Consider the following 25,805-nt stretch of genomic DNA (forward strand, 5'->3'; position numbering starts at 1 on the left):
TAAGAATTTTCTACACATTCTAATGTCACGCAGCAATGAAAAAAAAAAAAACCCGGAATGATGGTGGCTTTCCGGAACTCTATCTCCTGTCAAATACATGATCAATTCCATGACCCTAATGGCTGCTATGTTATTCTTATCTGCACTCTGGAGAATGTCAAATACACCCTAGTTTGCGTTTTTGCCCCCAACTCTCACCATATCTATTTCCTCAACAAACTTCTCAAGAAAATTTGTAAATTGCAGCAAGGTTCTCTCATCTGTATAGACTTCCACATGGCACCTGGCTTCCATTTAAATGTCTCTAATTGTATGAGACACTCTGGCAAACACTGCGCTCTTCTTCGACAATGATGTACCCTCATTGGTGATACACACTGTTTGGTATGTTTGTTATTTTACACTCCCTGTACCCCTGTTGGGTCAGTTGTTTTCTCAAACCCTATCTCTGTCTTAAGGGGCAAACATCACTTCATATACAGTAGAACACTAGGTGGCACCTCAGCAACATCGCCTTTTTTTTAAATATTTTTCAACATTAAATCAAATTGTATCCTTCCCACTAGGGATGGGCAAACGGTTCAGCCCGAGCATGAGCTCGGCACAACATTAGCTGTTCGCCAAACAACTGAATTATTGTGACGTTTGACCATTTGTTCGGCCTGCCAAACAACCACAATGCACAGTGCTGCCACACACTGCATTGAAAGTCCTGACTGGGCAGGCTTTCATTGCTTCAGCCAATCAGAACACAGAGCACTGTCAGAGCCATGATTGGACGCTGTCATGATGACTCTATTCAATCTTGGCACATTGCTGTTAGTCCCACCCCACACAATAAAAGTATTCTTTCAATAGCAGCATTTTCAGTGTGATATCGGTGTGGAGAGAGATAGAACAGGGCTCTGTGCAGTGCTATGAGACAGTTTGTGTGTTATAGTGTGCTATTCTGATTCTTTTGTCAGTGCAGAATATCAGTTCAGTGTGAATCTAGGGATAGTTCAGTGTGAGTGTAGTGCGACCATTCATCTTTACATTAGTGTGAATGTAGGGTGAAATGGATATTTTGATGATAGGCAACTCCTATCCTCATATTGATTAGTGGTTCCAAATTAATAACTACTGCAGTAGGGAACAGACACAAAAGATACGCTCAGCATCTTTCCAAATAACCGTTCTCCTTTATTATGACGCATTTGAAGGCTTTTATACACATGATTACGTAGGTATCACATTAATATTACAATTGTACGTTTATGGTAACAAGGGGCGTTACATAGGCAGGCTTATTCTAATCAGAACTCGAAAGAATGCAAAACATGTACTGAAAACATTGTTAGTGCCATGTGCACAGTGAGGGCATTGTGCAATACATATAAAATAGAATACAATTATATACAGAACCTACAAATTTCCATTACAGTCTCCTCTCTTTTGATCGATATTTTGATCACTAACCATACCTGCTATCACCTTTAACCTGGAACATCCACACGCTTAGGTGGAGGTAGTCCTGGCCAAAGAGGCAAAAACTCCATTGTGGAGAAAATAATAGCTCAGCAGCTTTTTTCATTACAAAATGACTTTTCATTGTGAAAAACAAATGATTGATAAGACATATTTACAGAGTACTGGCTGTACACTCCTGTGGCCAGAATGGCCTTCTAGCTTAATTGCTGGTATGCTGACTTATCAGCACATGTAAACAGAGACAATTCTACATAAAATGGAAAAGGTACAAAAGACAAATATGACTTCAACATGGCTAAACTACTTTTCAAATATATGTATCCCTTACAATTAAAGTAATTGAATCAAAAAATACCCTAGACTGTTATCGCAAGAGGGAAACAAATCAAACACAGAGATTTCTTTCATTTAGTCATATTACAGTGTCTGGTGTGGATTTGGGTGACTTTTCCTTCAAGTTTTGCAAAACTGTACATAAAATAGATGCTGTATTGAGTCTCCAAACATTTCCTTATATATAAATGTCTCTTAACAATCCACAAGTCAACTGGCTTTAGTTTTAGATCCTTCCAAACTTTTAGGATCTGGAATTGGGGAGAAAACACATAAATAAGTTTGTCAAAAACCTTAAAAGATCAGCAACATTCTTTGTGAGAGCCGAATGGAGGACTTCAGCTGCTGAGACAAAATATAAGCAAGTGAGCAGCACACTCCCAACCCAAATCTCATAGGGAGAGAGTCCAACATCCCCCTATGGGCTTGATAAAATATAATAAAACATTCAGGCAAAAGTTTTCTAGTTTCTTACTCTACATTGTCCGCTACATTGTAGACAGTAGGGGGTGTAAAAATAAAACCTCAAAACTTCTAGTAAGGACTCTCCTATAAAAATGATTTCCTCTGTTACTCTGTAGATTCTGCACTCTGCACTTACAAACTACTTCTGAGAACACTTTTTTACTGTGGCCTTTGCAGTAGCATTTGCCACTGGACATCTATAAAACATGTCCATACAAACAAAATGCATACTCATAAGACCCTGACTTGGGCATCTGGATATATCTTTTTGTTATCTCTGGAAGGGATGTTCAGCTTTTGGTAACACCTTTGGTAACAGGTAAAACAAGAAGTGGTATGTTATAAAAACAACTGGAGAACCCTGGCTCTATCCCACGCTCATTTACTAAGGCAGCCATAACTACTTGTGACTGATGACACGGTCCATGTGTCAAGCTGAAGGGAAAAGAGTGTCTGGCAGACATAAATGATCACCTTTTCCAAAGTCTTGTTTCGTAAGAAGTTGCCCTCTGTGGACCACTTGTGCTTCTCGTTCTGGGGTCCTTAAAGTTGAATTATTAATCCCAGCTATACTGGGCCAGAACTGGGGTGGAATCTGTGAGTTGCACAGACCCAGCAAGTGTCCAGGGCTGTAAATGCAGCATCTTTAGAGTCGCCTGGTCTGCTTCCATATGTGAGTTTTACTGTTAGTATGGCTACCTCAGGAAGAACCTGGAAGGCTGAAAACAGCCGATCAAATTAACTTGGCATGCTTGATTGGTTTACCTGCCGAAGTAAAAACAAACTTCTGGCCCTTCAAATGGAACCAAAAGCTCTCTATCTTGACTATCTATATAAATATATACTCTTTTTATAGCTCACAGGCTTTTCTAAAACATGGAGCTCTGCTTCTTGAGATGGGGAAAAAGGATCCAATGACTCTGAATACAGGGAATCCTTCTGGGTGATAAACTTCATCCTCGGTATAAAACCAGGAATAACACTACAAAAACGTAAATACTCGGGTCTCCAGGGAGTGTGTCCTGCACTGGGCTCACAGCAGCTGATTCCTATGTCATCAATGTAACACATGTGGTTTTTCTTTGTCTCCAGCCTCCTCCAATAGAGGCAATAAGGTGTCTGGATTCAAATGTACACATTTTTCATTCTTAGATTTGTACATAAACACACAAAACAAATTCATATTTTGAACCTTTCATTAGACAAACACTTAGTTAGCTATGTATTTGCTGTACAGAATGTCGGACTATTAAAAATTAAAAATTCAACCAAAATAATATCTGTAACTTTGTCTAATAGCAACTTTGCATAAAGCTACAGCTCTGATACATCGGAGTGAACCCATGATTACTGGGTCCAGCTTGCATGAATATAACAATGGCTTGTTTTCTATCATGCTGTTTGTGTAAGAACTCCAGTTTAATGTTTCAAAAAGACAACTTTTTCCTAGCAATATTATAATAAATGATAAGAATACCCTGCAGTCATGCAGAGATGTCCATAAATCCTAAATATTCTTCTACTTATACCCACTGCACTTACAAGGAAAAGGGGCACATCATTTCACAATCCACACATTCTGCTTTGGATTTCAAAAATAAAAATACATAAAAATAAAAGGACCAACAATATGTATGACGGACCAGAAAGCACTTGGCCATCAAAAACTATAAACCAACTGGCTGCAGGCAGCATCTATCCTAACAGGGTGTGTGGACTTGATGTGATAGGTCTGTTATATTTACATTTTATTATTACTCTCACATCATGGACCGCACATTAAGTTATTATCAGACTTTAAGATTTCATTTCTGTAGAAAAACTTCCTTATGTATCCCATTCATCTTGGCTTTGTTAAACATTATTGCAGCTGTATTCAAATTAACAACCTCATCTTAATCTTTTTTTCCTTATACTCAATAAATGTAAAATTACAAAATTGTTATCTTAATCTAAACTAATTCCATTTTTACCAATTTCCCCATTAACCTGGATTTCATTTCCAACCAAAGGTTGTCTAAACCAGTTTCAATATATCTATATTTATTAATAAAATTGTTAAACTCATATTAGAAATTAATACTCATATGATAATTTCAATATCACACACTAATATATATGCACAGATAAATGTCCTTAAAGGGGGACATATTACTTAATTTTACTCAATTTCTCTCTCTTTTTTTTTTTAATGCACTGTTTCCACTATCACAGGATATTAAATTTGTGTAAGACACGGTTAATTTGTAACCTTCATTTTACCATGTTTGGAAAACAGATTCAAAAATAATTGTGACCACATTGTTTATCATTAGATTCGTTAACCTGGCACATTTTGTTATAAATGTTTTGTCTAAAAAAACTGAAATTGGCATGGTGTCCTCCCAGCTTATCACCAACTCTCATCCCAGCTACATTCTTTGAGGAGAGCACAAAGGAGGGGGTCACATCTGCGTACATGACACAAGCGAGCGAACTAAAGGTTCCAGCATTCACAAACATACTCAAATATATCTCTAAAATTGCTTACATTATTCCCATTTGTACACAACACATGCATTTCATTCTCTCTTTATTTTAACGCTTTTTGAATACTTCCTTGCTTAAATTTCTGCTTTCTTTATTTTGTTCTGATATCCTTTGCATCCAATGTATTGTAATTCCATACTTCACATACTGTACCTTCTATGATCAGACGGGCAGTTATAGTGCTCATCCCATCTTTCCTCTCTGACAACATATAAAGCATTCTGTTTTAACTCTCATTACTGTTTCTTGACTTTACTAGTTGTAATGCCTGACCCCAAATTCATCCCACAACTTAACATCAAAAAGTCTCTTTCTGTCTAGTGCTAATGTCACTCTTGATCCATCCTGCTCACATAAATAGCTGTTTCTCTAGCTGTATACTCTGCATGATTCTTTGTCCCTGTGGACTTTGGTGGTAACCCAGTTACCCTTTGTGGATCCCTGTCCACTTTAACCATTAATCTAGGGGCTCAGTATAGGCGAAACCGCACCTTCGGTTCATATATAGCGCTCCTCTTGCGCTGGGCATTTTTGAGGGTCTCTTACCCTTCATTCCCTTACTTAATTGAATGCCCATAATGACTGGCCAGTCTTCTCTACGTGTGCCTATACCCTCTTGCCTCTAAACTACTTTATCTAGCAGATGTACTACATATACCTGTGAACAGCACTATTCTTCCCTTTCTCTATAACACTCCGATGGACAGTAGACAGTGACGATATAACATATAACCACCAATCAATACAGTTCGATTAAGGGGAGTAAAATAGGTACCCTTTGTCCCAAAAATGCCTTACCGATCAAGGAAGTCTGATAACTCAAATGTAAGCAAAAGGCTTACCTCAGCCGGCTGATTATCAGAAATTCCCAGATCGTCTCAAGCTCCTCGTTTCGGATACTCAGGGTCACCTGATAACCCCTGCTGGGCTGGCTTCACCACCTGAAATGGATATTTTGATGATAGGCAACTCCTATCCTCATATTGATTAGTGGTTCCAAATTAATAACTACTGCAGTAGGGAACAGACACAAAAGATACGCTCAGCATCTTTCCAAATAACCGTTCTCCTTTATTATGACGCATTTGAAGGCTTTTATACACATGATTACGTAGGTATCACATTAATATTACAATTGTACGTTTATGGTAACAAGGGGCGTTACATAGGCAGGCTTATTCTAATCAGAACTCGAAAGAATGCAAAACATGTACTGAAAACATTGTTAGTGCCATGTGCACAGTGAGGGCATTGTGCAATACATATAAAATAGAATACAACTATATACAGAACCTACAAATTTCCATTACATAGGGATAGTTCAGTGAGTGTAGTGACCGTTTAACACAGTATATTTCATTGCGTTGCTGCAAGTTTAATGCTGTATATTTCAGTGCATTATGTGCCATTTAACGCAGTACATTTCTGTGCGCTAGTGCGCGCTTAATGTAGTATATTTCAGTGCATTACAGCAAGTTTAATGCTGTACAGTTCAGTGCGTTATCTTCCATTTAACGCAGTACATTTCTGTACATTACTGCACGCTTAATGCCGTACAGTTCAGTCTGTTACTGAAAGTTTAACGCCGTATATTTCAGTGCATTATCTTCCATTTAACACAGTACAGTTCAGTGCGTCACTGCAAGTTTAACGCTGTATATTTCAGTGCGTTTCATGCTGTTTAAAGCAGTACATTTCTGTGCGTTAGTGTATGCTTAACACAGTATATTTTAGTGTGTTACAGCAAGCTTAATGCTCTACAGTAAAGTGCGTTACTGCAAGTTTAACGTTGAAAATTTCAGTGCGTTATCTTCCCGTTAATGCAGTACATGTGTGTTACTGCACGCTTAACGTTGCACAGTTCAGTGCGTTACTGAAATTTTAACACTATCAATTGCTGTGCATTACATGCTGTTTAATGCAATACATTTCTGAGTGTTAGTGTATGCTTAATGTAGTATATTTCAGTGCATTATCTTCCGTTTAATGCAATACTGTTCAGTGCTTTACTGAAAGTTTAACGCTATCAATTTCAGTGCCTTACATGCTGTTTAACACAGTACATTTCTGTGTGTTAGTGCACGCTTAACACAGTATATTTCAGTGCATTACTGCAAGTTTAATGCCGTACAGTTCAGTGCATTACTGAAAGTTTAACACAGTATATTTCAGTGCATTATGTTTAATTTAATGCAGTACAGTTCATTGAGTTACTGCAAGTTTAACGCCATATATTTCAGGGCGTTTTGTGCTATTTAACACAGTACATTTCAGTGCCTTAGTGCACGCTTGGCACACTATATTTTATTGTGTCATCTTCCGTTTAACGCTGTATAGTTCAGTGCATTACTGCATGTTTAATGCTGTATATTGCAGCACATTACCTTACATTTAACGCAGTACATTTCTGTGCGTTAGTGCATGTTTGACGCACTATATTGCAGTGCATCAGTGGAGTGTGTCTGTGTAGTGAATACTACGGTTAAAGTGGACCAAACACAGAATTCGCTTATCAATAGATAAATGGACCAAACAGGGATACAGGCTATATGAAAACGTACCTATTGCTTACAGGAATGCTATTATGAGTAAGCTTGAAAAGTGTAAACAACTAAAGGACTTCAATCCCAATAACAAAATAGAGTTCCCATCAATTATATGGGAATATATATCTAACCATAAGGAAAATAGGAAGGGAATTTCATTCTTCTATAAGAGACAATCCTCCCAACCAGCCAATAAAAATGCTCAAATGTTGAAATGGGAGAGAGATTTAGATCAACACTTCTCCTGGGAACAGTGGAAAACATCTCTCCAAATAATGAACAATTCATCTTTATGCATAGAACACTGGGACAATGCTCAGAAAATAACAGGTGATATTTAACCCCTTATAAATTATCTAAAATCTAACCATCCACAACCGATATTTGTTGGAGGTGTAATGAGAAAACTGGAAATCTTATACATACCCTCTGGAGTTGCAAAACCCTGAAAAGCTTTGGAACGCAGTTTCATCCTTTATAGTAGATATTTCCACGCTTACTCCAGCCTCAGCCCTTTTTTAAGTATTGACCTTGAGAAATATCCCATTATACATATAACTATAGTGGTCCACATCTTAATAGCATCAAGACTTACAATAGCCAACCTCTGGAAATCTACAGAAGCACCCAACCTATGTACTGTTATAACCAGATTGAATACACAAGCACAATTTGAATTAATGCTTGCTTACAAAAATCATTCCATTACCACATTTAGTAAAAAAATGGAAGACTGGATATCCCACCCTAGAGTCTCCAATTATTTAAAGAATGCAAATTCTAACTTACCCCACAGCCTGAAATAATCTGTTAAATTAACTAATTAATAGGCAGATGTAGAACACTATCTATGCTATCCTCTAATCTCTGAATTTCCTATATTGTTACCCTCCCTCTTCCCAATGTTATTCCCTTAGTTATAGTTGTACAGGCTGACTAGCTGCTCAATGTGGTGACCTCCCAGACCTACAGCATGAACCCATTTGAGGTAGGCTGGATTGGACCATCAAGATTTGAACAAAACCTATTTTATATGCCTTTACAATGTTTTTTATTACAATGATATGTACCATTTACATTGTTCTAATAAGCACCCCCCCCCCCAACATATGTGGGGGACGACAAGGAGAGGCAGATGTTCCCATGGCTCTGTGAGGGGGGCTAGAAGCATATGTGTCCATAGGCAAAGGTGGATGTGGTCAGTCCACAGGGTGTCATTTATAGTGATGGACGAACTTCCGACGGGACGTTTCGCGAACGCGAAACGCGAACGGACACAAACGTTCGCGAAAACGACCGTTCGCCGCGGGCTCCATTGACTTCAATGGGAGGCGAATTTCGCAAACCTTTAGGTCGAATTTGCGGCCACGGGGTAATTATTAGGGGGTAGCACGTAGTCCCACCACCTGGACAATAGCATTATACATGTATGAGGTGAATTTGGGATCGATAACTACAAGCATTTTTTTTTTATTTGGGAAATTGTTCTGACAATTCAGGACTATGGAGCTAATGAAGGCAATGGAGGAGAGGGAAGGTCAGGGACCAGGGTAGGCAAACAAGAGGGTGCAGGAGATACAGAGCACTGACAGCAGCACCGTAATACAGAGCACTGACATCAGCACCGTGACATACAGCGCTGACAGCAGCTCCGTGACATACAGCGCTGACAGCAGCTCCGTGACATACAGCGCTGACAGCAGCTCCGTGACATACAGCGCTGACAGCAGCTCCGTGACATACAGCGCTGACAGCAGCTCCGTGACATACAGCGCTGACAGCAGCACCGTGACATACAGCGCTGACAGCAGCTCCGTGACATACAGCGCTGACAGCAGCTCCGTGACATACAGCGCTGACAGCAGCTCCGTGACATACAGCACTGACAGCAGCTCCGTGACATACAGCGCTGACAGCAGCTCCGTGACATACAGCGCTGACAGCAGCACCGTGACATACAGCGCTGACAGCAGCTCCGTGACATACAGCGCTGACAGCAGCTCCGTGACAATACAGCGCTGACAGCAGCTCCGTGACATACAGCGCTGACAGCAGCTCCGTGACATACAGCGCTGACAGCAGCTCCGTGACATACAGCGCTGACAGCAGCTCCGTGACATACAGCGCTGACAGCAGCTCCGTGACATACAGCGCTGACAGCAGCTCCGTGACATACAGCGCTGACAGCAGCTCCGTGACATACAGCGCTGACAGCAGCTCCGTGACATACAGCGCTGACAGCAGCACCGTAAGCAGCCCAGGAGGAAGTCAGCACAGCACAGGGATGGTGTGATCCCCTCATAATAAGAACCCCCAGGAGGAAGTCAGCACAGCACAGGGATGGTGGGAGCCCCTCATAATAAGAACACCCAGGAGGAAGTCAGCACAGCACAGGGATGGTGGGAACCCTCATAATAAGCAGCCCCAGTAGAAATATGACACCGCTCAACCTCTTCAAAGAGGAGGGTAGGGGCATATAGTACGGTGTGCTTTTTTGGGTCAGGGAAGTGAGCCAAATGAATTAAGAAGGTCTGTGTGCTTGATTCCAAAAATTGTTTATAGACATATACATGGTCTACTGATCACATGTGTTGAATTCCTCCGAGATCCATGCCTCATTCATTTTTAGAAATGTGAGGTAGTTAACACTGTGGTGAGCTAGGCGAGTACGCTTATCGGTCACAATCCCCCCTGCTGCGCTGAACGTCCTTTCGGACAGGACACTGGATGAGGGGCAAGCCAACAGTTCGATTGCAAATTGGGCAAGCTCTGGCCAGAGGTCAAGCCTGCCCACCCAGTAGTCTAGGGGTTCATCACTCCTCAGAGCGTCCACATCGGCCGTTAACCCTATGTAGTCGGACACCTGACGGTCTAGGCGTTCCCTGATGCTGGATCCGGATGACACCTGTCGATGGGTCGGCTGAAAGAATGACCTCATATCCGAAGTCACCAACACATCTTCAAACCGGCCTCTTCTTGCAGGCGCTGTTGGATTGGTACCCGCAAATCCTTCTCTGGGAGTGGGAATTGCTCCTCTGCCAGCGCACGCAAAAGCAGAATGCAGCATTTCTCGAAGCAAGGCCTGGAAGTGCTGCATTCTGACAGCCCTCTGCGACGGCGGTAACATTTCCGCCATTTTGTGTTTGTACCGGGGGTCTAAGTACGTTGCCACCCAGTACTGGTCCTTGACCCTCATGCTTTTTATACGGGGGTCCCTATTAAAACACTGGAGCATGAAGGCCCCCATTTGCACTAAAGTGGAAGCGGTGTGGTGGCCTGGCTCCTGCTCATCATCCAGGATAATGTCGTCCTCTTCATTCTCCTCTCCCCATCCTCGCACAACAGGGATCCCAGAAAGGTTTAAAGCATGCTCTTCTTGCTCCTGCTCATCCGCCCCGGCACCATCCTCCTCTGACTCCTCATCAGACTCCTGTTGTTGACTTGTCTCAGATAGAGTAGCCCCCCTGGGAATTCATCCAGCATTGCGACTTCCTCATCTTCCCGCTCCTGCTCCTCCACAGCCTGATCAATGACACGACGCAATGCACGCTCCAGAAAGAAGGCATAAGGTACCATGTCACTGATGGCGCCATGGCTGCGACTGACCAGTTTGGTGATCTCCTCAAATGGCCGCAGAAGTCTGCATGTGTCGCGCATGAGCAGCCACTGGCGCGGTGAAAAAAACCCAGCTCCCCAGAACCGTTTCTTTCGCAGAGTTCATACAGGTAGACGTTAACTGCACGTTTCTGCTGGAGCAGCCTATCAAGCATATAGAAGGTTGAGTTCCATCGCGTCGGGCAATCGCAAATAAGACGTCTGACCGGCAGATGGTGTCGCCGCTGAATGTCAGCAAGGCGAGCCATGGCCGTGTAAGATCTTCTGAAATGGGCCGAGATTTTCCTTGCCTGCCGCAAGATGTCCTGGACCCCAGGGTATTTGACAAGGAATCGCTGCACGACCAAGTTTAAGACGTGTGCCATGCACGGCACGTGCGTGATTTTGCCTGTTTCAATGCGCTAAGCAGATTGGCACCGTTGTCACACACCACTTTACCAACTGTCAAATTGAGCGGTGTTAGCCACTCATCTGCCTGTGAACGCAAAGCTGAAAGGAGTGCCGGGCCAGTGTGGCTCTTTGCTTCCAGGCACAACAGACGCAGCACGGCATGGCAACGTCTCACCTGGCATGTGGAATAGGTTCTGGGGAGCTTGGGCGGTGCAGTGGAAGAGACGCTAGCAGCGGAAAAGGAGGAGGCAGCTGAGGAGGAGAGGGAGGAGGATGGAGTAGGAGGAGGAGAAGAAGAGTCAGGCCTGCATGCAATCCGTGGCGGTAAAACCAAATCTACACGGGTGCCACGGGTTACATGCTTGACGGCCGTCAGAAGGTTCACCCAGTGGGCAGTAAAACTGATATACCTTCCCTGCCCGTGTTTGCTAGACCACGTGTCTGTGGTCAGATGTATCTTGGCACCGACACTGTGTGCCAGAGATACATTCACTTGCCGCTGAACATGGCCATATAGCTCTGGGATGCCCTTCTCTGAGAAATACTTCCTTCCTGGGACCTTCCATTGTGGTGTTCCAATGGCCACAAATTTGCGAAAGGCCTCCGAGTCCACCAGTTTATATGGCAGTAGTTGGCGGGCTATGAGTTCTGACAAGCCAGCCGCCATCCGTTGGGCAAGAGGGTTATCGTCGTCATCATTTTTTTACGCTCAAACATTAGGCCCACGGAAGCCTGCCTTTTTGCAGAAAAATGTGAGCTTGGCGTGATGGAAGGTGGAGTGGAGGACAATTGTGAGGAGAGAGGAGAAGGAGAAGTAGAAGACCGAGGCTGGACGGTGAGAGCCTGCAGTGTGGCTTTGTGTGTTCCGTTGCTCCCACTGGGCTCGGTGATGGCTGCTCATGTGCCTTCTTAAGGCGGTCGTCCCTAGGTGAGTATTGGGCTTACCGCGACTAACGCGTTGACTGCAAAGATTGCAGATGGCAACGCTATTGTCAGCAGCGGACACGTTAAAAAAAGCCCACACTGCGGAGCCATGTGCCGGTGTCCTGGGAGCGCCAGATGTGACCGTACATGGTCGATGACTCGCTCCTGATACATTTGCAGTCTGCTTTGTCCCTGCTGTGCAATGTAAGTCATTGCTGCTTCTCCTCCCTATCTGCTGGTCCATATCTCCCTCTGAACTCCCCTCCTCTTCCTCTCTTGTGGGCACCCACGTGACATCACTAGACACGTCATCATCAACGTCACCTTCCCCACCGCTATAAGTAGAGTAGGCAGCAACACCGGGGACCAACCTCCTCCTTGGGCTGATCTGGGTACTGGCGTCAGACTGCTGAGTAGCGCTTGTTGCTACCTCCTCTTCCTGATCCAATACCAAGAGTGGCTGCGCATCAGAAATGTCCTCTTGATATGGATCGGAAAATAATTCCAGTGACTCAAGCGAAGGTATGTGGTGGTGGTGGTGGTGGTCGTGTTGTTGGTGGTAGTGTCTTTGGGGGTGCACATAGCAGAGAGTGAAGAAGAGGGTGCAGATCGAGAGGATGAGGAGGGTGCAGAAGAGTAAGGCTGAGCGAGCCACTCAACCAAGTCTGGTGCATCCTTTAAAGTAATTGAACGCACCTTCTGCAACTTCCCACTTTGGCTCAAGCCTGTTGCTCCTGCCCTACCCCTACCACCCCTGCGGAAGGGCCTGCCTCTTCCTCTGCATGTCATTTTTTAAATGGCCCTGTGACAAAACTCTTAGTCCCTATACCGCTGAAGGACTGCTGCAGTATAGGTGAGCGGTCAGCAGTGGTGCACGTCAACCCTATCTATTGTGGACCTATAGCGGTCCTTACAGAACAGCAGACTGTACCGCACTCAAGCCTATGTACCGTAGCACCCTATACCAAGTTACCAGTCCTTATATTATAAGAACTTTTGTGGACCAAGCAGGTTGTGTATTAGTGTTTAGCAGACTGTACGTCAGTCCCTATACCGCTGAAGGACTGCTGCAGTATAGGGCAGCGGTCAGCAGTAGTGCACGGCAACCCTATGTATTGTGGACCGATAGCGGTCCTTACAGAACAGCAGACTGTAACGCACTCAGGCCTATGTACCGTAGCACCCTATACCAAGTTACCAGTCCTTATAAGAACTTTTGTGGACCAAGCAGGTTGTGTGTTAGTGATTAGCAGACTGTACGTCAGTCCCTATACCAATGAAGGACTGCTGCAGTATAGGGCAGCGGTCAGCAGTAGTGCACGGCAACCCTATGTATTGTGGACCGATAGCGGTCCTTACAGAACAGCAGACTGTACTGCACTCAGGCCTATGTACCGTAGCACCCTATACCAAGTTACCAGTCCTTATAAAAACTTTTGTGGACCAAGCAGGTTGTGTGTTAGTGTTTAGCAGACTGTGCGTCAGTCCCTATACCGCTGAAGGACTGCTGCAGTATAGGGCAGCGGTCAGCAGTAGTGCACGGCAACCCTATGTATTGTGGACCGATAGCGGTCCTTACAGAACAGCAGACTGTAACGCACTCAGGCCTATGTACCGTAGCACCCTATACCAAGTTACCAGTCCTTATAAGAACTTTTGTGGACCAAGCAGGTTGTGTGTTAGTGATTAGCAGACTGTACGTCAGTCCCTATACCAATGAAGGACTGCTGCAGTATAGGGCAGCGGTCAGCAGTAGTGCACGGCAACCCTATGTATTGTGGACCGATAGCGGTCCTTACAGAACAGCAGACTGTACTGCACTCAGGCCTATGTACCGTAGCACCCTATACCAAGTTACCAGTCCTTATAAGAACTTTTGTGGACCAAGCAGGTTGTGTGTTAGTGATTAGCAGACTGTACGTCAGTCCCTATACCAATGAAGGACTGCTGCAGTATAGGGCAGCGGTCAGCAGTAGTGCACGGCAACCCTATGTATTGTGGACCGATAGCGGTCCTTACAGAACAGCAGACTGTACTGCACTCAGGCCTATGTACCGTAGCACCCTATACCAAGTTACCAGTCCTTATAAGAACTTTTGTGGACCAAGCAGGTTGTGTATTAGTGTTTAGCAGACTGTGCGTCAGTCCCTATACCGCTGAAGGACTGCTGCAGTATAGGGCAGCGGTCAGCAGTAGTGCACGGCAACCCTATGTATTGTGGACCGATAGCGGTCCTTACAGAACAGCAGACTGTACCGCACCCAAGCCTATGTACCGTAGCACCCTAGACAGACCAAGTTACCAGTCCTGATAAAGAGCTTTGTGGAACAAGTGAGTTGTGAATGATTAGCAGACTGCAGCAGAAGGGCAGCAGTCAAGTATAATATTCTTTCTATATTTGGAAGAAAGAATATTATACGTGTACAAGCCTATTACCGTACCACTGATACCAGTCCTGAAAAGAACCTTTGTGGAACTAATAGTAACAGCAAGTCTTTAAAATTATCCTCACTGCCTGACACACTGCTTCCTGCCTGTCCCTATACAAATTGGCAAAAAAGAGTAGGCTGGAACGATTAGCTGGAACAGCTCTTTTGTGGACCTGATAGTAACAGCTAATGATGATGATGATGATGATGATGAAGAAAGACTAATCTGGCTGAGCTGTCCCTAAAATAGCAGCATACAGCGCTCTGTCCCTTTATCTAAACTGACAAAAGAAACTCAGGCTGCTGACCTAACACCTATACCAGTCCTGAAAAGAACTTTTGTGTACCAAATAGCTAGCGTTTTCTCTGTCCCTACTCCACACAGGATCCTTTCCCTACAGTGACAGAAGAAAGAATGTAAAATGGCCACCGGATCGGGTGTATTTATAGGTTAGGGGGAATGTCCAAGTGTCCATGAGCTGTCATGTCTCAATTGGTTGTCCTGTAACACATGATAAACGTGTCACGAAAGGTTAAAGTTCTTGTATACATTAAACACGTAAGTCCGCCGGGGCGAACGACGGAAAAAGGCGTTCGAACCCGCGGACGGCGAAAGTCGGAAATTCGCCGCGAAACGACCGCCGGGCGAACCGTTCGGCCATCACTAGTCATTTAATCTTTTTAGTGATGTTGCCCATGCTATTCAGCCACAGCATGCAGGAGAGGTGGTGGACCGGCTTACTAAACTATCATCCTCCATCATCCAAGCAAAGACTGGTGCACAGTAAACTGTAGCTAACAGAGTGTCTAAACCTGCCTCCTTGTCCACAGTCATTCCTGCCAAAGCCGAGTTATTTGAACACAGCATCAGCCACTTACCCCTTGATGATGCACAGCCATTAGTTGATTAAGATGTTGCGTCTAAGGTTGAGGAAGGCAGGAACATGAACCTACAGAAAGGGGAGAACACTGGTACACAAAATTGGCAGTCATGTTCTTTCAGCTGCAGCGTATTGCCAAGTTGTCTTCAGTGGTAATAAGGATGGAGGAAATGATAATGAGATCACTGACTTGAACTGAGTGCCATATAGAGCAGAGGAGAAACGTGAGGGTGAGGCAGAACCCCAATGAGGCAGATATCATGGAATAGTAGAGAGCAGCCACCCTATTCCATCACATTGTGGAGCTGTTAGCCCCAGGCCCACTTCCCACAGCTCAGCTGTCTGGGCCTTTTTTAGCACATGTGCAGCTGATCGCACTGTTGCAATTTTCAAAATTTGTCTCAAGCACGTCAAGTGTGGCAAAAAAAAAACAGCCATTTGGGTACCACATACTTGACAGGGCATTTAACCTCTCACCACTCAGCCCATTGGCAAAAGCACCTGAAAGCCACACAAAAGGGCTGCAAATGTGTTCCTCCTCACTCACCTCAGTCTGCCCCTGCTATACCTCATGACCTCTCAGCAGCCTCCACTGACAAGGATGATGGTATAGGGCAGGGTCCTAGGTAGTCCTAGGTTCTTGCAGCACACCACCAGCTGTAGACTATAGCCAGCAAATTTCTCTGCCCCATCTGCTGCAGAGAAAAAAAAATACAGTCACTGCCACCCACATGTCCAGCATCTAAATGCAAGTTTGTCAAAGCTGTTGGCTTTACAATTTCTGCCTTTCCATCTGATGGGTTCTGCTCCTTTCCATGAATTTTAAGAATGTGCTGTACCACAATGGCAAGTTCCTAGTATTTCTTTTCACGTAAGGCCATTCCAGCTCTGTACCATCACGTGAAAGACAATGTTGTGCATCGTTGGGCAAGGCGGTCAACTGCAAATTCCGTGTTACTGCTGAAACGTGGTCCAGCAAGCATGGTCAGAGATGATATATTTCATTCACAGCAGACTGAGTAACTGCTTGCAACTCACAAGGATGCAGGACAGAGCCCAGTGCTGCAGCTTGTTTTGCCCCCACTTTTCCATACCGCTAGTGGTGGTGATGGCAGATTTGCCAGCTCTGCCCCCTCCTCCGCTTCTATGCCTTCCTCTACTTCTATGAGCCACAACTACCCCCTAAGCATTCAAGGGCCTATTCAATGAGTCAGGCTAAAAGGTGCCATGCAGTGCTTCAGCTGGTGTGTCTAGGGGACAGGAACCACAACAGAGCAGAGATTCTTGCAGCTCTGCAGGGACAGGCCCAGAGTTGGGGCAGAGTTTCATAAATAGGTACCCAGGGTTGAAAGATCTGCTAAAGCAGGCCAGAAGAGTCTAGCCATTTTAGGTGATCATACACAGTCACTGCTTGGCTGGCTGAAATTCAGCTGGATATACAGCTGCCCATAAACTCCCTGATTTGTGACATGCCCACCAGGTGGACCTCAACTTTGGCAATGCTGCACAGGCAGCAGAGGGCAGTCAACAAGTACCTGTGTGAGAATGGCACAACAACAGGCTCAGGCCAGCTCGGCTTTTTCTCACCATGTCAATGGCCGCTCATAAAGGATGCATGCACTCTACTGTCACCATTTGAGGAGGCCACAAGGATGCGGCAGTGACACAATCCCTGTTGTGTTCCTGCTGGAGCAGACCCTGCATTGCATTATGGACGCTCAAGGCAGAGCAGCGGGAGGAAGAGGAGGACTTCCTTTCCTCTCAAGGTCCACTTTATGCATATACAATTGTTCCTATCCCACAGAACACACAAGAAGAGAGGGAGGAAGAGGCAGGGGATTGCAATATTTTATGTCACACAGTATTTGTGCAGCGGTGTTTTAAATGTAAATTTTTTGGGAAAAGGGGCACTTTCATGAATTTAAAAGAAACAAAACAGTAAAATTAGTCCAATTTTTTTGTATAATGTGAAAGAAGATGTTACACCGAGTAAATCGATACCAAACATGTCACACTTTATAATTGCACGGACTGGAGGAATGACGACAAACTATGGTACCTAAAAATCTCCATAGGCGACACCTTAAAAACTTTTATGGTTACCAGATGTGAGGGCTTACCTAGGTTGGAGTCCATGGTGCAGAGATGTACGCTTACCCTTGCAAATACACACAGCCCATGGTAACAAAGAGATAAGCTACCTGGGCTGTGAATCTGTGCACGGGGGCTTGACAGGAATAGCCAAGAGATGGTCGAAGTAAAGCCGTAGTCAGGGATTCCACAAGTCAGAATAAACGATAAGCAGAGCCAGGGTCAGAAGCCGGAATCAGTCTTGGAACGCTGTAACCGGCATACTGGAGCACCGGCATACTGGAGCACCGGCATACTGGAGCACCGGCAAAACAGGAGACAATGAACTGACCCAGCCCTCAGAGTGAGACCGTGTTTTATACCCAGCTGATTAGGTAACCTGCCTCACCTTATCCAGGAGTGACAGGTACTAAAAAACAAGATCCAGAGTCTGGTCCTAGCATCTTAAGCAGAACTGTGCAAAGCTGGAAAGCAGGCTGAATAGAACTGAGGTGTGGCTCAGAGGTAAAGAAACAGGAGCAACAACTGACAGTCATGAGTTCAATACCACCCAGAGCCGCTTGGGGCATGACCACACCTGGCTAACTAAAAGACACGGTAGGAACCATGACACCAGGTTAGAGTTACAGAGGAGGTCTAGTGCTAGAATGATTCCTCTCACTCTGATGATTGCAGCTATACCTCACATGTGTAATTTGAACACTGTTTACATATGTGGTCATGACTTCCGTATGCGTTGTCTTGGCAACGGGGCGCTTTAACATTTTTTATTTATCTTAAAATTAATAAATAGTTTTTAAAAAAAATATTTTGATCACTTTTATTGCTGTCACAAAGAATGTAAACATCCCTTATGACAGTAATAGGTGGTGACAGTTACCTTTTATGGAGGGATCGGGGGTCTAAAAGACCCCAAATCCCTCCTTTGCACTTTAAAGTATTCAGATTGCCATTTTTGGGGATTCTGAACACTGTATATTTTTTTTAAACCGGCACCATTGGCAGACGAGCAAACGGGAAGTGACATCATGACGTCGCTTCTGTGTTTACAATTAGGAGGCTGGAATGAACAGTCTGTCCCTAGCCGCCATACTTGGCGGTTTGTTGATCGGGGCTCCCGATGGAATGGGAACCCCGGTAAGAGCGGCGGGAGGTATAACAGCTCCTCCGGTATAACAGCCGAGCGGCTTTTAGCTGCAGCAGTTATCACTGGAAAGCCAATCGCCGGCTCTAAAAAACAGTACCAAGATGATGCCTGCAGCTGTGGGCATCATCCCGGTATAACCCCTGAAAGCCAAGTAAGCACATCTGCATACGCTCGGCGGCAAGGGGATAATCCTCAGTGATCTCCAGAAGTCTGCTTCTCATGCCTCTGCAAATTTGCAGTGCATGGGTTCCTCATGCTTCAAAGCCTGCGAAAGGACCCAAGAATATGTGCTGAAAAGGATCACTATTAGTTGGCAACCCTCTTTGACCATCGTTACAAGGGGAAAGTCTCAGAACTCACTCCGTCCCCACAGAGGGTGCAGAAGATGAAAACTCTTGAGGCCACCTTAAAGATTAGTTTATATAATGCTTTTCCCAACTCTGGTAGGTTACAGTGTTGGGGAAAACATAGTTTTAAGGCTTCTGTTAGTCAAGAGAGAAGCTATAGAGAAGGTGGCTGCCTAAGTGATGCATTTCACTATTGTTTTAGTCCTTGCCTCCCAGGGATGTCAGCTTCCATATCCCATCAGCAGAGTCTGCATCACATGGTGGACAATTATCTAGGGGTGAAAACAGAAATGGATATCTGTTGGGTTTCCCTGCATCCAGCATGCTTTCCTAATGGACATTCGGTGCTACTGGAGGTTTTGTTACTTATAATAGAATGTGTTTGTCCACAGACTCGGTTGACCATCTGACATTTATCAAAATGAATCAGTCCTGGATTACCAGCAGCTATGAATCTCCTTATGCCGATGTCACTGATTAAGTGTTTTTGGGATGTGGAATCTCTGCAGGACTTCTAGGCTGCCTAACGTTGTGGGTGTTGATTTCATCTGAGAATTTTTTTTGGTGTAAGTTTCATGGGCACACTTAACACCCAAAAAGACCATTTTTTTCACACATGTTTGACAGGTGCAAATCCTTTGAATTTTTGACAGCAAGGCCAATTCTTGCTTTCATCAAGAGCACCTCTATAGAGTTACGGTGTGAAGGCACCAACGACACCCAAAGACCAATTTTTCCGCACCTGTTTGACAAGTGCATATCATTGCAATTTTTAATGGCAAAGCCAATTCTTGCTTTCATCAAACATATCTCTGTAAAGTTATGGTGTGAAGGCACCACCGACACCCAAAGACCAATTTTTCTGCACCTGTTACTTCTATTCAAAGTCTGTGAAGGAGACACTGGAATTTATCCAAAAAATCATGAATCTTGTTCCCAGTGCACTACATTGTAGCATCATCATACAGACTGGTGTCGCAAGCCAGTGCTTACAAAATAAAGAGAGCTTGCAGGGATAAAGTAATTTTTTTTGCTTTATAAATGTAATTTTTTATGCAGCAGCTTCTATACACAGTATGGATGTGTCGCTTTACAGGTAGACTAAGGGAACCCCCAGGCACTATATTGAAAGGATTTTTTTCATTTTTATGCCTTCACTTTAAGCATCAATAAATCACTGCTCATTTAAAAATGACATTTTTTACAAACATTTTTTGATACATGCCCTCCAGGGCAGTAGCTGGACCCACATAACCATTGTATGCCCAATTATTGCTTGCATATAAGCCTTCAAAATGGGCACTCACATTTTTTCACATTCGGGTCCCATAGACTTCAATGGGGTTCATTATTCAGTTCCGAACTTTCACAATGTTAGAAAGTTCTGTTGCAAAGTGAACTGGGGGTCGGGCCATCCCTACTTCCCACTCTGCATTCAACAACCCCCTCCAATGTTAAACATGAAAATTATCTCTTGGAATGTTAAGGAGCTTCATTTTCTCCACAAACACATGGCGATGCTGCAACACCTAAAACACCTCAAAACAGACATAACTCTATTGCAGGAAACACACATTGCTGAGACAGACTTCCCATTATGCGTAAATTGTGGGTAGGGCAAGTTCAAGGCTCAGCAGCAATCAAGAGGAAATCAGGCGTACTATTATTCATTCACAAGAACCTGCCCTGCAAAGTTATATCGCTAGATCAGGATAGTGATGGTCGTGTAGTGACAGCAAGGCTGAAGCTTTGATCGGATTTGATCCTCGCTAATATTTATGCTCCAAACTCTCCAAAACAATTTTTTCAGCAACTAACCTCCAATTTAGGCTCCTTCCTCCATCGACCCCTCCTAATCTGAGGCAATTTTAATTCAGTAATGCATCCCTTGGAGGATAAGTCCCGAGGCGGAAGCTCTCAGGGCACCCTTCCCACCACAGTAGACACCCTGCTGTCACACTTTGTGGATGGTCTACAACTGGTCTATATTTGGAGGTTAGCCCCCCCCCCCCTGACTTAAAGACTATTTGTTCTTCTCCCGTCTACACCACACTCTGTCAAGAAGTGACTATTTACTCTGCAACTCCATACTTCAACAACACACCACTGATCCTTACATCCATGACATAGCAATCTTAGATCATGCACCAGTCTTGGTTGATCTAACAGAATTCTTCCCACAGAATTTAGTCAGAATGTGGCACTTCCTGTCCTACTTAGCCAACAATCAGGAACTCAAAATTAAATAAATCTCAAAATTGTAAAAAAAACACTTGGTCGGACTACGTAGCCAGCAACTCTGGCCACAGTGATAATCCTAATCTCTTCTGGGAGGCGGGAAAAGCAGTGCTACATGGTAGGATCCTTGTGCTCTCCGCAGGCTACAAAAAGAACATAACTAAACAATACAAAACTTCCCGACCATAGAAGGGTTTGGAGAGAGGCTAAATCCCACTTCCACCTATGGGCTGATGCTCAGGAAAGGATCCATAAATCATTGTCAGATCTCCAATATCACAAACTTGGAAATAAAGCAGGAAAATTGTTGGCACGTTTGTGCATACCCCTACCCACATTTAAGCTCCAAAAGACAGCCAAGGGAAACTCACTTCAGGTCCCAAAGACATTAACCTCATCCTTGAACGCTGCTTTGCATATTTTATATGGCCATGACCCCATAGATGACACGGTTGCAAAATAATTTTTGGCTCAAGCCATTCTCCCAAAGGTAGATCAGGTACTCCTAAACCAACTGAACACCCTCTTCAAGGTTTCATCAGCTATTGTGTAGTTGACAAATGGCAAGGCTCCGGGCCCTGATGGGTATATGTCTGAATTTTACAAATTGGCCTCAGGCACTCTCCCCCCAGCGCTAGTTTCGGTATATCAATCAATCCTAGATGGAGAACAATACCTTCCCTCGGGCTATCAGGCTCATTTTTGGAACACGCAAGCACCAACACCTCCAGCGATGTAGCTATTATCTCTCTTGATGCAGAGAAAGCATTTGACGACATTAGCTTTCAATGGTTACAGTTAGTAAAATCCTACCACTTTATCATGCTCACCCACCTCCATGGACAACCACATAAGTTTTCCCTATAGCCACGTTACATATTGCCTACTTAGGGATCAAAATAGGTAAACTCCCTTCCTCCTTATACCACCTCAACTACTCCCCAGTCATTTGAGGTGACTGGAGAACTGGAAACCTGGGCTGAACTTCCTCTCACATTCTTTGGAAGGTGTCACTTTTTCAAGATGGTTAGTTTTTTTAAACTTCTTTACCCCATATAAACTATACCACTGCTACTAAGGCACAAAGACCTCCATAAACTCTACAAAGCCCTTACTGTCTTTATATGGTGAGGTCGACGTCCCTGCATATCACTGCAGAAATTGTTCCTACCACCTAAACATGAAAGGGGAGGTAAATCTGCCAAATACCAGGGTGTATAATTTAGCTTGCCTCTTAAGAATAGGGTTGGACTGGATAACTCCGTCATCTAGTTACTCCAATTAGAAGCTTGAATCCCAAATGCTAGAACCGTTTGGCCTAACCGCCTTGCTGCACTGTAGAATTCAATGCCTCCCTTCAAATGTGAAGAACAATCTGCTTATACAAGATACATTAATGGCCTGGAGGGAAGCAAGGAAAAAAACTGGGGCTTTCTCCTCCCACCACCTTCCTATCCACAGGCATCCTATATTTCTGCAGGTGCAGCAACACGTGGCTTATACCTTTTGGGCTACCCAAAGTCTCACACACTTTGCTCACCTTTTTGACCCTTCCTCTGGTAAAGCATTGCCTTTTCCACAACTCATGAATCAATATCACCTGCCTGCCCACCACCATTTGTACACTCAGCAAGCAGTTTACTTTATAGTCAGTGTTTGCCCTTCCAGGGAAAGTAGATTTCATACCTCACTTTTAGACAATCATTTAAACCGCAACCACCTTAAGCACTCAGATATCTACAAACCCTGAACTCTCATCTTACCAAGCCACTTCAATGCTGCCCAACCGTCTGCTGGGATAAGGAACTAAATTCACCAGAAGCTATGGAAAATATCCTTGCTGGCTATAACACCACCTGTGCTTTTGTCACCAACACATTATTCTGGCGAGAGCAGCAATTTAAAATTATGCATCATGCTTACATTACTTTTCTGCCTCCCTATCAAATGATGGGGCAACATGCATGCCCTTGTTGTAGATGGAACAAACCCTCATTGCTCCACAGACTTTGGTCCTGCCAATGGATGTTTCTGGGAATAAGTGGAGAACTTTATATAAAGAAATACTAATGTGCTCCACCTGGCAGTTAACTATAAGACTAAATGAATATAAATATCATACACAGGAAGCAGCCAGCAAAAAAACGGTGATCTCAACACCAACAATACGTGAATAAAATTAAATAAATAGATGCGGCGCTACCTAAAATTGCATAAATATAAATAAATAAAAAGTGGAATGTCCAAATTGGACTATAGTGCAAATGGGATCCTATCCCACTACAGTGATAAATGGTGAAATGCGAATAAAGCATATAATGTGCAATATATAAAGTAGAATTAGAACCCTACATACATATTCCAAGTGAGTACAGGAATACAAATAAAGTTAGAAAATATGTGAAAAAATATATATAATATCAATCCAGTGGTTGTGTGCAAAAATGCAATAATAGCAAGTGAATGTCCACAGAACATGCATAAATGTTTATAAACTTTTTTTTTTTTAAAAATACAAAGTCCATGCAAAGAATGTAGAAGTGATTTCCAAAGGTGCCAATCCACTGCAAACTTCAGTGCCTATTATGTGCACCACCTATTTCCCCCAGCCTCTCACCTCCAATAAATGGTAAAAGGGCGCTGTATGTAAAAATGCTGCTGAGTCCTTGTCCATCCAGCCTCAGTATTCTACCGCTGTTAGTGTATCGCTGTATGTTGCTGTGTGCTAGTAGTTATTATTCTCCCACTTTTTTCCAAAGGTATCCAGTAAGTATGGAATGGAAGAAGACAAGGGGGCTTTCATGTGTAGAGTCTAATAACAATTTATTAACAAAAGATATCCACACTTACATGAGAGTAGACACAGGAATACACTCGGCAGACGTGAAGTGGAGAACTTTCCCACCACAATGACAGGCTACCAACCTTGCAAAGTCCCTCTTGTCTTACTGTTCAGGCTTTCTAGATGGCTACTGCCTAGGCCACTTGAATGCAAACTAGTGAATTGTATCACATAATAAAGCCTGGCTTGCAGCCTGCTTAATGGTGACCAGAAGAGCCTTACTCAAACAATGGACTTCCATATTCCCTCTGAACATTAAAGAAGTGAAAAAGGACCTGTTAGGATTGTTTTGTAAAGATAAGCTGGCTGCAACCTTGTCTCATCAGGATTCCATCACAAGTGGGACCTTTATATTGCAAAAGTCCTCCCAGCCTCTGACAGTGCTCTAGCCATCACTGCTGCATCATGCTTCCCCAATCTCCCACAAATTAGAAGTGTCGGCCCAATTGCCACCAATGAAAGGACAATTAGGTTATAATGATTTCTGTATTACACTAGTATCCCATGATACTAGATCAGTGATGGCGAACCTTGGCACCCCAGATGTTTTGGAACTACATTTCCCATGATGCTCCACTACACTACAAAGTGCAGGAGCATCATGGGAAATGTAGTTCCAAAACATCTGGGGTGCCAAGGTTCGCCATCACTGTACTAGATTATGCCTTGTACTTTTTTTTTTTGTACATCTGTGTCTTCATCTGGGCTAACTGCTAGCTCCTGGTTTGGAAGTGCTTAACCCCAGGTTTATGACCCTTCTCCCTTTACTCCCCCCTTCTTTTTCCTAATTTCCCCTCATTTTCCCTCTTTTCCTCATCCAATCTGCTTCATCCTAGTATGTAATTTCCCATCTTATTTATTTGTGCTATTTGGCATTTGCATCACAAAATATTTTCTATGATTCTTTTGTTTAAAACTTCAAATCTTGGCTCGTTGCCAAGAACTTAGGGCCCTATTACTTGACTCATATGAAAAATCATACCGCTGTCTCAAAGCCAATTCCTACACTACTAATAACAAAGCAGGAAAGGCCATAGCTCTCTGCATCAAAACAAAAATCCCACACATGCTCTACCCCTTCAAAAAAGCAAAATTGGACATACTTGATTTCTGAATAGATGGAACCATGATAATTCTCATATCTTCATTGTACCCATTCTAATGGGCAGAATTGGTGATTTCTTATTTGGGTATCTCACTTTCCAAGTCAACTAATAGGCTGTTTAAAGACAACTGTATCCCACTCCGCTAAAAGATCCACCAAACACTATAACAACTTTCCAAATTTCTGTTTTCCTGGGCAAGCAAACTGGCAGCATTTAAAATGAATGCCCTCCCTCAAATATTGTACACATTCCGTACTCTCCCTATACCTATATCAAAGAGCTGCTTAACTTCCCTACAACAATCACAGAGCAGTAGGAATGAGCCGATGTTCGAGTTGAATGTAAGTTTGAGTAGAAAATCGGGTGTTCACCTGTTCATCGAACAGCAAACAGGCTTATCAGAATCTAGAAGCCCCCTATAACAAGGGACCCTCAGATTCCGCCCGCTATGT

Source organism: Lithobates pipiens, unplaced genomic scaffold (assembly GCF_037356315.1).
Source record: "Lithobates pipiens isolate NorthernLeopardFrog02 unplaced genomic scaffold, aLitPip1_a1.2 Scaffold_27, whole genome shotgun sequence".
Taxonomy (NCBI): Eukaryota; Metazoa; Chordata; class Amphibia; order Anura; family Ranidae; genus Lithobates; species Lithobates pipiens.